The 13,423-nt window shown below is 39.6% G+C and overlaps 1 pseudogene; it reads left to right on the top strand.

Annotated features, from left to right (window-relative positions):
* Window positions 1-237: 237 nt before the first annotated feature.
* Window positions 238-7,424, top strand: LOC133074464 (T-cell surface glycoprotein CD1c-like; annotated as a pseudogene).
* The last annotated feature ends 5,999 nt before the right edge of the window (window positions 7,425-13,423 follow it).

Here is a 13,423-nt window from a genome sequence, read left to right as displayed (position 1 = left end):
GTTACTGTGAGTAGTCAGTCAGGAGAGATAGGTTTGCAAAGAGTGTGCATTACTAATTTTCTGTTTGGATGATTGAATGAGTATTATTGTCATGGAACTGGATGATACCTTCTAATTCCTCTGAAGGAGAATTCCTTTAATATTTTTTGTTTCTTTTCTCAGTCCTATTCTTTGCTGTGAAAATAGGAAATAGAATTAGCTCATTGGTGAGTCTAGGAGAGAAACTGGGTTTGCGATATGTCTCAACAGCTTCTTCCTGCCCTTTGCCTCTGGAGTCAAGCTGCTCCCACAAGTGTCAGTTCCGGTATCCTCCTCCATCCCTTGACTTGACCAGACCCTTGGGGAGGGGTTGCTTAGAGGTTTTCTAGCACTTCTTGGACCAGGTAAGTGTATTAGTCTGCCTGGGCTACAGAGGAAAACACACAGTCTTGGTGGCTTCAACCACAGACAAACTTTCTCACAGTTCTTGAGACTAGCAATATAAGAGAACTTGATTTCTTGTGAAGGTTCTCTTTCTGGCTTGCTTATAGATAACCACCTCCTTGATATGTCGTCAAATGACCTTTACTCAGTAAGTGAACTCACTCTGTGTCTTTCATATAAGACCCCACTCCTAAGACCTCATTTAGCTCTAACTACTTTCGTAGTGTCATCATCTCCAAGTATAACCACCTTGGGGATAAGGGTTTCAACATGTGAGTTCAGGGGGGACACAAATAATCCATTTATAGGAGTAAAGCAGTCTACCTCATTTGGTTTTCAATACCAGCAACATTACTTGGATTATACTGTTAAGGGAAATCATCTAGAAGATTTATCAGAAGTGAAGGTGACAATTTGATCCATATTTCAAATGCTCTATATGTTTATCTCATTTGGATTTGAATTCAGGAGGTAGGAAAGGATAATAGTTACTGGGTTCTATAATATTGACAAGCATAATTAGATTGTATTGCAGTTGTAAACTTGAGAACCTTAGAGGCTAAACACAGCAAAATATAGTTTTCATTCTGGCATACTCCATGGAGACCAGAAAGCTGTTCCTTGCTTATATCTCTTCCACATGGAACAGATGATCTTCAGGCTGGCACTGCATGGCAAAATGATCAGATGTAACAGTTTATGTGGTAGCACCTAGAAAAGGCTTATATCTCCAGTACAGCACATCCCATTGACCAGAATCAGTCACATGGTCCTGACCCAATTATAAAAGAGTGGGAGAATTATGTTTTTTCTCTAGGCCCTGGGGGAAAGTTTAATGAAAACATAGCATTGTATCAGCTATAGGTTCCTAAAACCACAAAACTATTGTTCTGAATAAGCTTGTTTCTGGAATTCTAGCCAATCAAATGACAGTCATAACAATGAGTTTTAATTTTGGTTTTATACACTTCTATAGTTTAAAGTTCCTTAATAGGCATGAATGCATTGTCCATCTCTGTACATTCTTGTACCTACTAAAACACTTGGTAACTAAACATTTGTTGAGTGATTTTTTTGTGAGTGAGCATATGAATTAAACTCCATAGAAAGGCTTCTTCTTCTTTTTTATTTTTTAAATTGGAGTATAGCTGCTTTACAATGTTATGTTAGTTTCTGCTCTACAACCAATTGAATGAGCTATTTGCATATATATATATATATATATATATAATATTACCCACACTTCCCAACACTCGAGGTCACCACAGGGCGCCAAGCTGAGCTCCCCATGCTATACAGCAGGTTCCTACTAGCTATCGATTTTAGCCATAATAATGTATATATGTCAATCACACCTCCCAACTCATCCTAACCCCTTCCCCACCCTATGTCCATATGTTCAGTCTCAACATCTGTATCTCTATTCCTGCTCTGCAAATGGATAAAGAAGATGTGGTGCATACATTCAATGGAATATTTCTCAACCATAAAAATGAATGATATTTGGTCATTTGTAGAGGCATGGATGGACTTAGAGTATGTTATACAGACTGAAGTGAAATCAGAAAGAGGAAGCCTTATTCTTTATATGTTTCATGGTAGAATACACTCTGGGTGGCTACAATGTCAACTCTAAGCATAATGGAAAACTGTATACAATTGTATGGTGAAAGCATAGAAGGTCTGAGAAATTGTGTTTTGCAATTTATAAAAAAGAAAGGAAAGTGAAGTCGCTCAGTCATGTCCGACTCTTTGCGACCCCGTGGACTGTAGCCCACCAGGCTCCTCCATCCATGAGATTACATTTATAAATAAGTCAGTAAAAGTTAAAATAAATGACAAATGTGGAAGAAGAAGAAGTGAATGGAAAAGAGAATACTTTGAGGTTTTATGAAAGGAGAAGAGTAGAATTGATGCCTAGAAGAAGAAACATGATGGAACTTAAACAGAATTGAGTGGAGAAACTGGAAGAAATGTGATCTGTTAAAACAGGCAGAATCTGGGGAAACAGTGCAGTTTCTGTTCTTCATTTGAAAGATAAGATGACCATCCCAGAGAGGGGACATAACCTTTCAGTGTCACATATAACTTTGTCCACAGCAGTTGAGTGAAAGAACATAGAATGAAGACTAGTAGTAAGGAGAATGGCTGGAATTCAGACAGCAGAGAATAATCTCAGGTCAGAGCTTGAGGGGAGATGAGAAATTGAGTAGGAGGCTCAAGGTTGAGTGAAACAGCAATTTTATTATAGTCAGTGATTGGTGGGGAGAACTTCCAGTTGAGAGAATAAGGAAGTTAGAGTGGAGATACAATGGGGAGGTTTCCTGAGAACAGAGAGAGAGAAGCATCTGCCAATGGTATGCTCTTTCTGCACCTTGCTTTAATAGCTTTTCTCCTCTCATCCAGGGACAGTGTAGATGGCAAGAATGTCTGTCTGTCATTAATCAAGTGGATGTGGTTAAAGTGTAGTGGACCATTCCAAGATGGATCTGGATTATAAGGGTATCAGAGTGTTTACAATCTGAGCATTCCTGTCTCTAGATCCAGTTTACTCTTTCAAAGGAAGGTGGAGAGCTTGCGGCCCTGGGTCAGGAAAATATCATCTTTAGGCTAATTGTAACTTTTCTCTCTCCCTTTTAACTGGTTGAATCTCCATCTTCTATCCTTTCTGTTTGCCTCACTTTTCCTTAAACTACCTGACCATCTACCATCATAGGAGTCCAGGACTACATCTCATTCTATCTTATCCAGATCTCATCCTTTGCCAACCATTCAGGATCACAGAATCAGGGCTCTGGTTGGCTGGATGAGTTGCAGACTCTCAGCTTGGGGGAGTGAAACAGGTGCAGTAATTTTTCTGTACCCCTGGTCAAAGGACAACTTCAGCAATGAGGAGATGATAGACCTGGAGCTGTTATTCTGTGTCTATTTGATTGGATTAATTTGGGAGATTCAAGATTATGCCAGTCAACTGAAATTTGAACATTAAGTTCAATCCATTCAATTAAGGGTTCTCTTCCTAGAAACAAACACTTTTCTGGACCATTTCTATTTTTTCTATTTCACCATAAAAATCTTCATGTATAAATCTCTCGGGGGTTACTCCAGATGTTGACTATTCAAGATTTCCTACACTCTTGCTTCCTCCAGACTTCTGTTTTTCTTGTGCTTTTTTATCTTTCTTCAGTGGTCTCCCTTCTATGGCTTGAAACCCAGAGGCACACAACTGGCCCACTCTGTGCCTGACTCCCTTAAAATGTGATCTCTTCTCTCACTCAGTTTAAGTCTACGTCTATAGTCCAACAACCATGATTCATTTCATGCACCTAGGAATGTTGTACTCTCACCTCCCTCACGTGAGTTCCTCTTCACCCTCCCCCAACCTATACCATGAACCTCACTTATCATTTACCCTCCAACTTATTCAAATCAAACCCTCAGTTCTTGGCATTTCTCCCTTATGCCCTTTTCCCAATTCCACCAATTCTCTTCCTTGTTCCTGACTGAATATTTCATTGACTCACTCTTATACACTTATAAAACCATCTCCACTTTTTTTTAATACAGTCTAAGGTTCCCATGTAGTTCCTCTCATTTTCTTCATTGATCTCTCTTTCTTCTTCCTCCCTCTTCCCAGATCCCTTTGAACTACAGGTGAAAGTTGGCTGTGAGCTGCATTATAGGAAAACCACAAAAGGGTTTTTTCAGGCAGCTTATCAAGGATCAGATTTCTTGAGTTTCCAAAACATGTCATGGGTATTATATCCAGAGGGTAAGAGTGTCTGTGATCTAATCAATCAGTATGAAGGCATCAAGGAAACAGTGCATAAACTCATCAGCAATATCTGTCCCCGATTTCTCTTGGGTCTCCTCGATGCAGGGAAGATGTATCCCCAGAAGCAAGGTTGGTACAGCACCCTTTTCTAAGATCTTTCTATATAAGTCTTGCTCCTTTCCACCATTCCTTTCAAAATTAGGAAGGGGCAGTTTAAGAGGGATACAGGTTGCTGGGCAAAAGTTCCTGGAGGAACTTTAATATTAATGTGGATGTTTTGTCCCTAAACTGTCTGTTAGAGTCCTTATAGGAATATTTTTAATGCCTTTTCCAGTGACACCAGAGGCTTGACTGACCAGTAGCCCCATCCTTGGGGGAAGTCAGGTGTTGCTAGCTTGCCATGTCTCTGGCTTCTACCCAAAGTCTGTTTTGGTGACGTGGATGCGGGGTGAACAAGAACAGCCAGGAACTCAGCAGGGTGATGTTCTGCCTGACATTGACTGGATCTTCACGTGATCATGCATGTGGATGCTGAGGAGGCAACTGACTTTTCTTGCCAGAACATCTTTCTCTGCTGGGGTAAGTAAGATGGAATTTTTAAGTGTGCAAAGGTGATTCTTGAGTCTAGAATTCAGGGCGGAAGAAAGTTTCATGATGCCAGAACTAAGTGAGAGAGATATTAAGAAGGAATTAATAGAGGTGATTTCAGAAATGCAGAAATGGAATATGAGGGACACTCAGATATAAGAGATTTGTGGGGAGATGAAGAATCCTTCCCAAGCAAGTATTAGAATAAAGTGACTAAATAAGATAATTGATGGGACTTACACCTAGTTCTGGAGAAGGAAATGGCAACTCACTTTAGTACTCTTATCTGGAAAATCCCATGGATGGAGGAGCCTGGTAGGCTACAGTCCATGGGGTCGCAAAGAGTCGGACACGACTGAGCGACTTCACTTCACTCACTTTCTATTTTATCCCTGGAGAAGGAAATGGCAATCCACTCCAGTAGTCTTGTCTGGAGAATCCTGTGGACAGAGGAGCCTGGCGGGCAGTGGTCCATTGGATTGCAGAGAGTCAGACACGACTGAATTGACTAAGCATGCACGCATGCCTGGTTCCTATGCTAAGGTTGGCAAATCAATAGATGGAGCAAAATTGGCAGTGGGTTTATTATAAAATCTAGGTGTCTCTCTAATATTCACAGGGCATCATCTTTCCATGAACTTGATATCATTGGCAGTGATAGTGCCCCTAATGGTTTTGATGATCCTTGCATTATGGGTTAGGAAGCACTGGTGAGTTTTTTATATTTCCTCCTCTGTTTCCAATTTCTTATCTTATATTCCATTTCATTTTTACTTCTCTTAGCTTTCTTCCCTTGACCTTTCCCCCTTCCTCAATCACTATTTCCATCTTATTTAGAATTTCTCCCCATTTCTCTTGTTTCACAGTTCATATCAAGACATCCCGTGAGATTCTTCACCATGCCTTACCAATCTGAATGGGAACCCAACAGCCCGGAAGCCTAGGACGACATAGTGATGCCACTCTTTCTCTTCTCCATTTACTTATTTTTTCTGCTTCTACTTTATAATAATTTGTTAATGATTGCTAATTTAATTTCTGTAACTCTGAATGGAATACATTCCTTTTAATCTCTATTTTCTTAATAGTACTCAACCTTCAAAGCCTATTTCTGATGCCATATCCTCCAGAAGGCTTCCCTGATCTATAAGTAGGAAGGAGTCTCTCCCTGGTCTGAATTCAGATAGTACTTCAACTGTGCTCTGCTACAAGTATACAATACTTCTTTCCCTGAATTACAGCTACTTAGATCTTTGTACATCTTCTAATATTTAAGCTCCTTTGGGACAATGGTCATGACAAAGTTGACTTTATTACATGCAAAGTGCTCAATGAAAATCAAACCAAAACAAACCTTATCCAAGTTGGATTTGCTGTCACATTGACAGACTTCTCATTACATTCATTCCTGACATTATTGTTGTTATTTGAAACTCTGATGGGGGCCTTCTTGTTTAAATGCTTTTTTTTTATTTTCCTTTTTTAATGTGGGCAAGAAATTCCATACTTCTTTAGCTACCTCACTTTCTATCTGAACTCTTACAGAAAAAATATAACTTTGCCCTTTGTCACACTTACTTTCTACATACATTTAGTCGGCTCTTTCAAACATATTCTAAACACAAGGAGAGAAAGAGGGCAGGCCATGTATGAAGGGCAGTGGGCCAAATGTATCACTGAATGGTTAAGGTAAGAGCAAGAGGGATGAGGATAGGACCAAAGCAAAGGATGTATATGGAAGACAAGTCCCCCAGGGAGTGGTTCTGAGATAACCTTGCCTAGGTGTTGGTTCCTTTAAGTTTCACTCACTGCATGAGTGTAAGTCACTGAGTTGCATTTAACTCTTTGTGACCCCACAGAGTTTTGGCCTTTGTGGCCCACCAAGCTCCCCTGACCATGGGATTCTCCAGGCAAAAATATTGGAGTGGGTTGCCATTCCCTTCTCCAGGGGATCTTCCCAACCCAGGGATTTAATCTAGGTCTCCTGCATTGCAGGCAGATTCTTTACCAACTGAGCCACCAGGGAAGATTTCATTCACTAATCAAGTAATATTTGTTAAGCCCTGAATATGAGACAGTCATTCAACTTATAAACTGGTAGGGGAGGAAACAACCAAGGTTATCCCTACTTTCTTGAAGTTACAAAGTTTACTTTCTTAACCTGTATCCTTTTTACTGGTCACATTTTTTTTTTTCTGCTTCATTTTAAAAATTGAATTAATTTAATGGATGGATAATTTATATACAATAAAATACATCTATTTTTGATGTACATGCTTATTATTTTGAAAAATATATAAACCTATGTAAATATCACAATCAAGATATGAAACATTTCCATTACCCCAATACTCCTCAAACCTATTTGCACTTAAACCATTACCAACTATGTATTATTGCAGCTACTGCCATGTCCTATGCTAGTTGTTTAGATTTGTCCTTTCTATAATTTTATTAAAATGGAACAAACTGCATATACTCTTTGTAGCTGTCATTTTTTCCCACCTAGCTTATGGTTGTGTCATCTATGTTGCTTATCAGTGCACTAGTAGTCTATCCTTTTTTATTGTTCAATACGCTCAATAGAATTCCATGTATGAATATGATATTCATACATGAAATTATGTGTGTGTGTGTGTGTGTGTGTGTGTGTATGTGTTATCCATCCACTGTTTGACTATTGGTTTGTTCCTAGTTTGAGGTTCTTTTAATAAAGTCACCATTATTGTTTCTATTTGATTCGTGTTATTTTTTGTTTGTTTCTTTATTTACATGCTTGGGCTAATTCCGTCAATTTTGGCTGCCTTGAAGTTTGTAGCCACTGATGTCTCATTAAAGAAAATAAGTCTCATTGCAAGTGAAATATTACTCAGAAATAAAAAGGAAAGAATTTGAGTCAGTCGTAGTGAGGCGGATGAACCTAGAGCCTGTTAAAAAGAGTGAAGTAAGTCAGAAAGAGTAAAACAAACATAGCATGTTAATGTATACATATGGAATCTAGAAAAATGGTGGAATCTAGAAAAATGGTGCAGATGAACCCATTTGCAGGGCAGGAATAGAGATGTAGATGTAGAAAACAGACATGTGGACATAGCAGGGTGTGGGGAGCAAGGGGAGAGTAGCATTATCATATAGACACTACCATGAGGAAAATATATAGCTACTGGGAGATGCTGTGTAACACAGGGAGTCAAGCCTGGTGCTCCGTGATAACCTCGTTGGGGGGAGTGCGAGGGGAGAGAGAGGCTCAAGAGGGAGGGAGTCATATATGATTATGGCTGATTCGCGTTGTACAGCGGAAACTAACACAACGCATAAAGCAGTTGTGTTCTGTGCGCTTAGTCACTCAGCCATACCCAACTCTTCGCGACTCCGTGGACTGTAGCCCGCCAGGCTCCTCTGTCCATGGGGATTTTCTAGGCAAGAGTACTGGAGTGGGTTGCCATGCCCTTCTCCAGGGGTTGCCCAACCCAGGGATCGAACCCAGGTCTCCCGCACTGCAAGCAGATTCTTCACTCTCTGAGCCACCAATTATCCTCCAATTAAAAGATAAATTTAAAAACAGATCTCTTTTCTTCCCTTCTTCCCCCCTCCTCCCTCTCTTCCTCCTACGTTCCCTCCATTTCTCTCCTCTCCTCTTTACCCTCCTGTCTTTCTTTCTTTTTTCTTTCTTTTTCCTGGTTTCCTAGGAGTCACTTCTATATCAGTATAGCCAATTGATAAACAGTGATTAGTCAACAGTTGTGCTTTTAACTTTAACCAGTAACACTTTTGCTGAGGGGATGTTTGTGGACTTCCAGCCCACATTTACTATATAACTCATTTACTACTCCAGCAGTTTGCAAATCTGCCGTGGTTTCTACTTTTCCTTTGTGCCAGGTGTCACGTTTGGTCAGGGAAAAGTAGTTAACTGTGGTCCTCTTTGGTCGTTCCTTAGTGCAGTTTCCAAACCTCCCATTTCCCAGGTGTCTATTAAATGTTGATTGGGCTCTTCTTTGCTTCAATCAGCATTGCAGCCTCAGGCAACTGTAATATTGACCTTTGATTTTTGCCACCAACGCTGCTGTTCTCTACATGCTCTCTGGGCATGGGCCTCTCTATAGAGATCTGAATCAGGTGTATCCTTATGGTGACAGCAAGACTGCTGATTCTCAACCTATGGCATCACCAAATCAAGCAAAGGAAGGGAAGAGTCCCATGTTATGTTGCCCTCGTTATTTCTGCTGAGGTTCAGGTAGTTCTAGAATAAGCACTTCTCAATCTGTTGTATGCTTTTGGTCATTTCCCAGAATTTTGAAGTGGATGATTTTGAAAATTTTGTCCAGTATTATCATCAATATTTGGAAAAAGACTTTCTTGAGCTCCTTACTCTGACATTCAGGATGCTTTGCTCCATGTAGACATTTTGCAGTATTATAAATATATCAAACAGGAGTTTCAGTTTCTAAAAATTGAGAGCAAATGGCAGCAAGGAACATAATCACTTATTAAGTTGATAACATACCACAAGTTAAGTACTGTTTCAAGCTGCTCTAAAGTTCAATTTTTTTATCCCAAAAATATATAACCTAAGGACAGAAAACAAATCTTAAATTGTTTTCAATAATCATATTGTTGGAGGTATTTGTTTTTTTGTTATTCTAAGACTATCATGCATGTATAGGCTACTGAGATATACTGTATAATGGGACAAGTGGATAGTATATAGTGTACAGTAGGATTAGGTGAGTACACAATTGCGTTGATTCATTTGGAACCAGGATTTTCTGTGTAGGACAAGGCAAGTTGATGTGAGATAGATGAATAAACCTCTGTAGCTCTAAACTTGAAAGTATAGATATAAACTCACTAATAGGAAGAAAAAAACATTCTCACCACTTAAAAAACCCAGAAACAAAGGCAAGGTTGTGGCTTCCATATAATACTTTCCACCAAAAGGAACCAGAGCACTTTGGAGAAACAGATAATTTCTAGTTCAGAGCAGGAAGGGTCTGTAACAATTTTGTCTACAAGGGTCTGTAACAATTTTGTCATGCCAGAAGGTTAAGTGGAAGCTCAGTGATAAATGTATGTTGAAAGGATTCATACACAACTGGCTTGAAAAGGATCCCATCATTTTAAGTCTCAAGAGAAACAATGGTTAGGACAGATTCAAACATTTCCAACATGATGAAATTCATGAATTTTCAATAATGCAGAAACTAACCCATTGGTCACCCAGGAACCTATATAAACAACGTATTCTCTTGTACATTGGTAAATACACAGTAAGAATCAAGTACTTATTCTGCCTTTGGTTATCTCAGGGTAATGAGATACTTATTTAGGAGAATGTATCTTTTTAGAAAAATTCTAATTTAGAAAGAAGGTATGTTACCCTTACATACTGCTTTAAGAAGTACTAAATATTTGGATATCTGCAGATTTCTGACACCCATTCAGAGGATCCATGGGTTAAAAGCTATTCTTATAACAATACCAAAATATTATTTTAGTGTTCATTGCTTTCAAGACACTATCTGACATATAATATTGCATTAGATTATATTTGGAAGCAGATATGAAAATACAGTTGCCTACTATTAAGTCAGAGGAATTGCAAAAATATTTTAAAAGCTTCAAGGCTGCAAAGCCCGTATTATCATTGTAGCTTTTGAACTTTAACTTAAAGATATATTTTAATACTGTTTATTTTTCTTATGTTAAAATATAATTTTTAAAAAACTTATTCATTTTTACTTCTCATATGGGCTTCCCTGGTGGTTCAGCTTAAGGAACCCTCCTTCAATGCAGGGGACCCAGGTTTGACCCCTGGGTCAGGAAGAACCCCTGGAGAAGAAAATGGCAACCTATTCTATACTTGCGGGAAATCCCAGTATTCTTGCCTGGGAAATCCCATGGACAGAGGAGCCTGGCAGGTTATAGTCGATGGAGTCACAAAAGAGTCAGACAGGATTTGGTGACTAACCAACAACAACAACAACTTCTAATGTAGTATCTATCTCAGTTCAGTTCAGTTCAGTCATTCAGTCATGTCCAACTCTTTGCGACCCCATGAACTGTAGCATGCCAGGCTTCCCTGTCCATCACCAGTTTCTGGGATCTTCCTCAAACTCACGTCCATTGAGTCAGTGAGGACACCCAACTATCTCAGCCTCTGTCATCCCCTTCTCCTGCCTTCAGTCTTTCCCAGCATCAGGGTCTTTTCCAATGAGTCAATTCTTAGCATCAAGTGGCCAAAGTATTGGAGCTTCAGCTTCTGCATCAGTCCTTCCAATGAATATTCAGGACTGATTTCCTTCAGGATGGACTGGTTGGACCTCTTTTCAGTTCAAGGGAATTTCAAGGATGTTTTCCAACACCACAGTTCGAAAGCATCAATTCTTTGGAGCTCAGCTTTCTTTATAGTTCAATTCTCACAACCATACATGACTACTGAAAAAACCATACAGACCTTCATTGGCAAAGCAATGTCTCTGCTTTTTAATATGCTGTCTAGGTTGGTCACAGCTTTTCTTCCAAGGAGCAAGTGTCTTAATTTCATGGCTCCAGTCACCATCTGCCGTGATTTTGGAGCCCAAGAAAATAAAGTCTGTCACTGTTTCCATATCTATTTGTCATGAAGTAATGGGACCATATGACATGATCTTCATTTTTTGAATGTTGAGTTTTAAGCCAGCTTTTTCACTGTCCTCTTTCAATTTCATCAAGAGGCTCTTTAGTTCTTCACTTTCTACCCTCCAGGTGGGTGTCATCTGCCTATCTGTCTATCTATCTAACATCTATCCATCTATCATCTACTTTAAGTTTCAATCCTCATACATTGCTGGTAGAAATGTAAAATGATACAGCTGCTATTGAACACAGTTTGGTAGTTCCTCAAAAAGTTAAATATTAACTATTTGACCCAGGAGTTCCCCCTCTAGGTATGTCCCCCTAACAATGGAAAACAGATTTTCAAACAAATATTTGTACAAGTATGCTCATAGTAGCACTATTCACAATGATGAGTAGGAAGAAATAATCCAAGTGTCCGTTAATAAATAAGTGGATAAACAAAGTATGGTATATATACCTGCAATGGAATGATATTCAACCCTAAAAACGAATGGAAGCATGATATCTGATACTAAGTGAATGTACCTCAAGAATATGCTAAATGAAAGAAGCCAGATACAAAACGACATATATAGTCTCATTCCATATGTATGGAATACATAGAACTGATAAATCCATAGATGCAGAAAGAAGATTGTTTATTACTTAATAGGGTTCTGGGGTAAAGGAGAAATAAGTGGTGACTACCTAATGAACGTGGGCTCTTTTGGGGGGGGTAATAAAAATGTTTTATGGGCTTCTCTGGTGGCTCAGCTGGTAAAGAATCTGCATGCAATGCAGGAGACCTGGGTTCAATCCCTGAGTTGGGAAGATCCCCTGGAGAAGGGAACAGCTTATCCACTTCAGTGTTCTGGCCTGGAGAATTCCACGGACTGTATAGTCCAAGGGGTGGCAAAGACTCGGACACAACTGAGCGGCTTTCACTTTCACAAATGTTTTATGTTGTTAGAGCTGGTGGCTGCACGATATTGTGTGGTTCTAAGTTCCACTGAATTGTGTGCTTTAAAATGGTCACTTTGCATGTCATGCTTCACCTCAATAGAAATAAGTAAGCAATTGTGAGATATGCGCACTACAATGTGAAATTTCTGAGTCTAATTACAAAATGTTCCATGAGAAAAGAATGGAAAAGGGGACAGAATGGAGATGGCAGTAAGAAAATCCTGAGCTCACTTCCTCCCCCACACATGAAAACTATGACTACATTTAGAACAATCTCTCTGTGAACTACCTAAAGATTAGTAGAACGTCTCTTCCTCAACTAAGGATACAAATGAAAGAAAAAGAACAGGTCCAGGATAGAAGGGGCAAGATGCAGTCTAGTCAGGACCCACAACCCTCACACAGCAACCCGTAAATGGAGCTGATATCACAAACAGAGGTCCTCCCTGAAAAGGGAGGGTTTGGAACTCCACGTTGAGCACTGCAGTCCTGGGGACCTGCACAAGGGAGACTTAGCCCCCTCAATATTTGGCTTTGCAAACCAGTGAAACTTACATCCAGGAAAGCAGAAGGGGTATAGCAAACAGAGACTCACCTCTTAAGGACTTTGCACACAAACTCACTTGCTCTGGTCTCGGCACAGAGTCAGCACATTAAAATGTGCCTGGGCCATAAAAGAAGGAGATTCATTGACTAATTTTAGGGTGAATGTCAAAGGTGCAGGACCTTTTCTCTGGGGACTGGATAACCATGATGATGTGATCACTCAGCTAGAGTCAGACATCCTAGAGTGTGAAATCAAATGGGCCCTGGGAAGCATTACTATGAAGGCAGCTAGTGGATGTGATGGAATCCCAGCTGAACTATTTCAAATCCTAAAAGATGAAGCTGTTAAAATGCTGCACTCAATATGCCAACAAATTTGGAAAGCTCAGCAGTGGCCACAGGACAGGAAAAGGTCAGTTTTCATTCTAATCCCAAAGAAGAGCAATGCGAAAGGACGTTCAAACTACTGCATAATTGCACTCATTTCACTGCAAGCAATGTAATGCTCAAAATCCTGCAAACTAGGCTTTA

This window comes from Dama dama, chromosome 20, assembly GCF_033118175.1.
Source record: "Dama dama isolate Ldn47 chromosome 20, ASM3311817v1, whole genome shotgun sequence".
Lineage (NCBI taxonomy): Eukaryota > Metazoa > Chordata > Mammalia > Artiodactyla > Cervidae > Dama > Dama dama.
The sequence above is the reverse complement of the archived record's forward strand: the minus strand, read 5'-3'. Positions and strand labels throughout refer to the sequence as shown.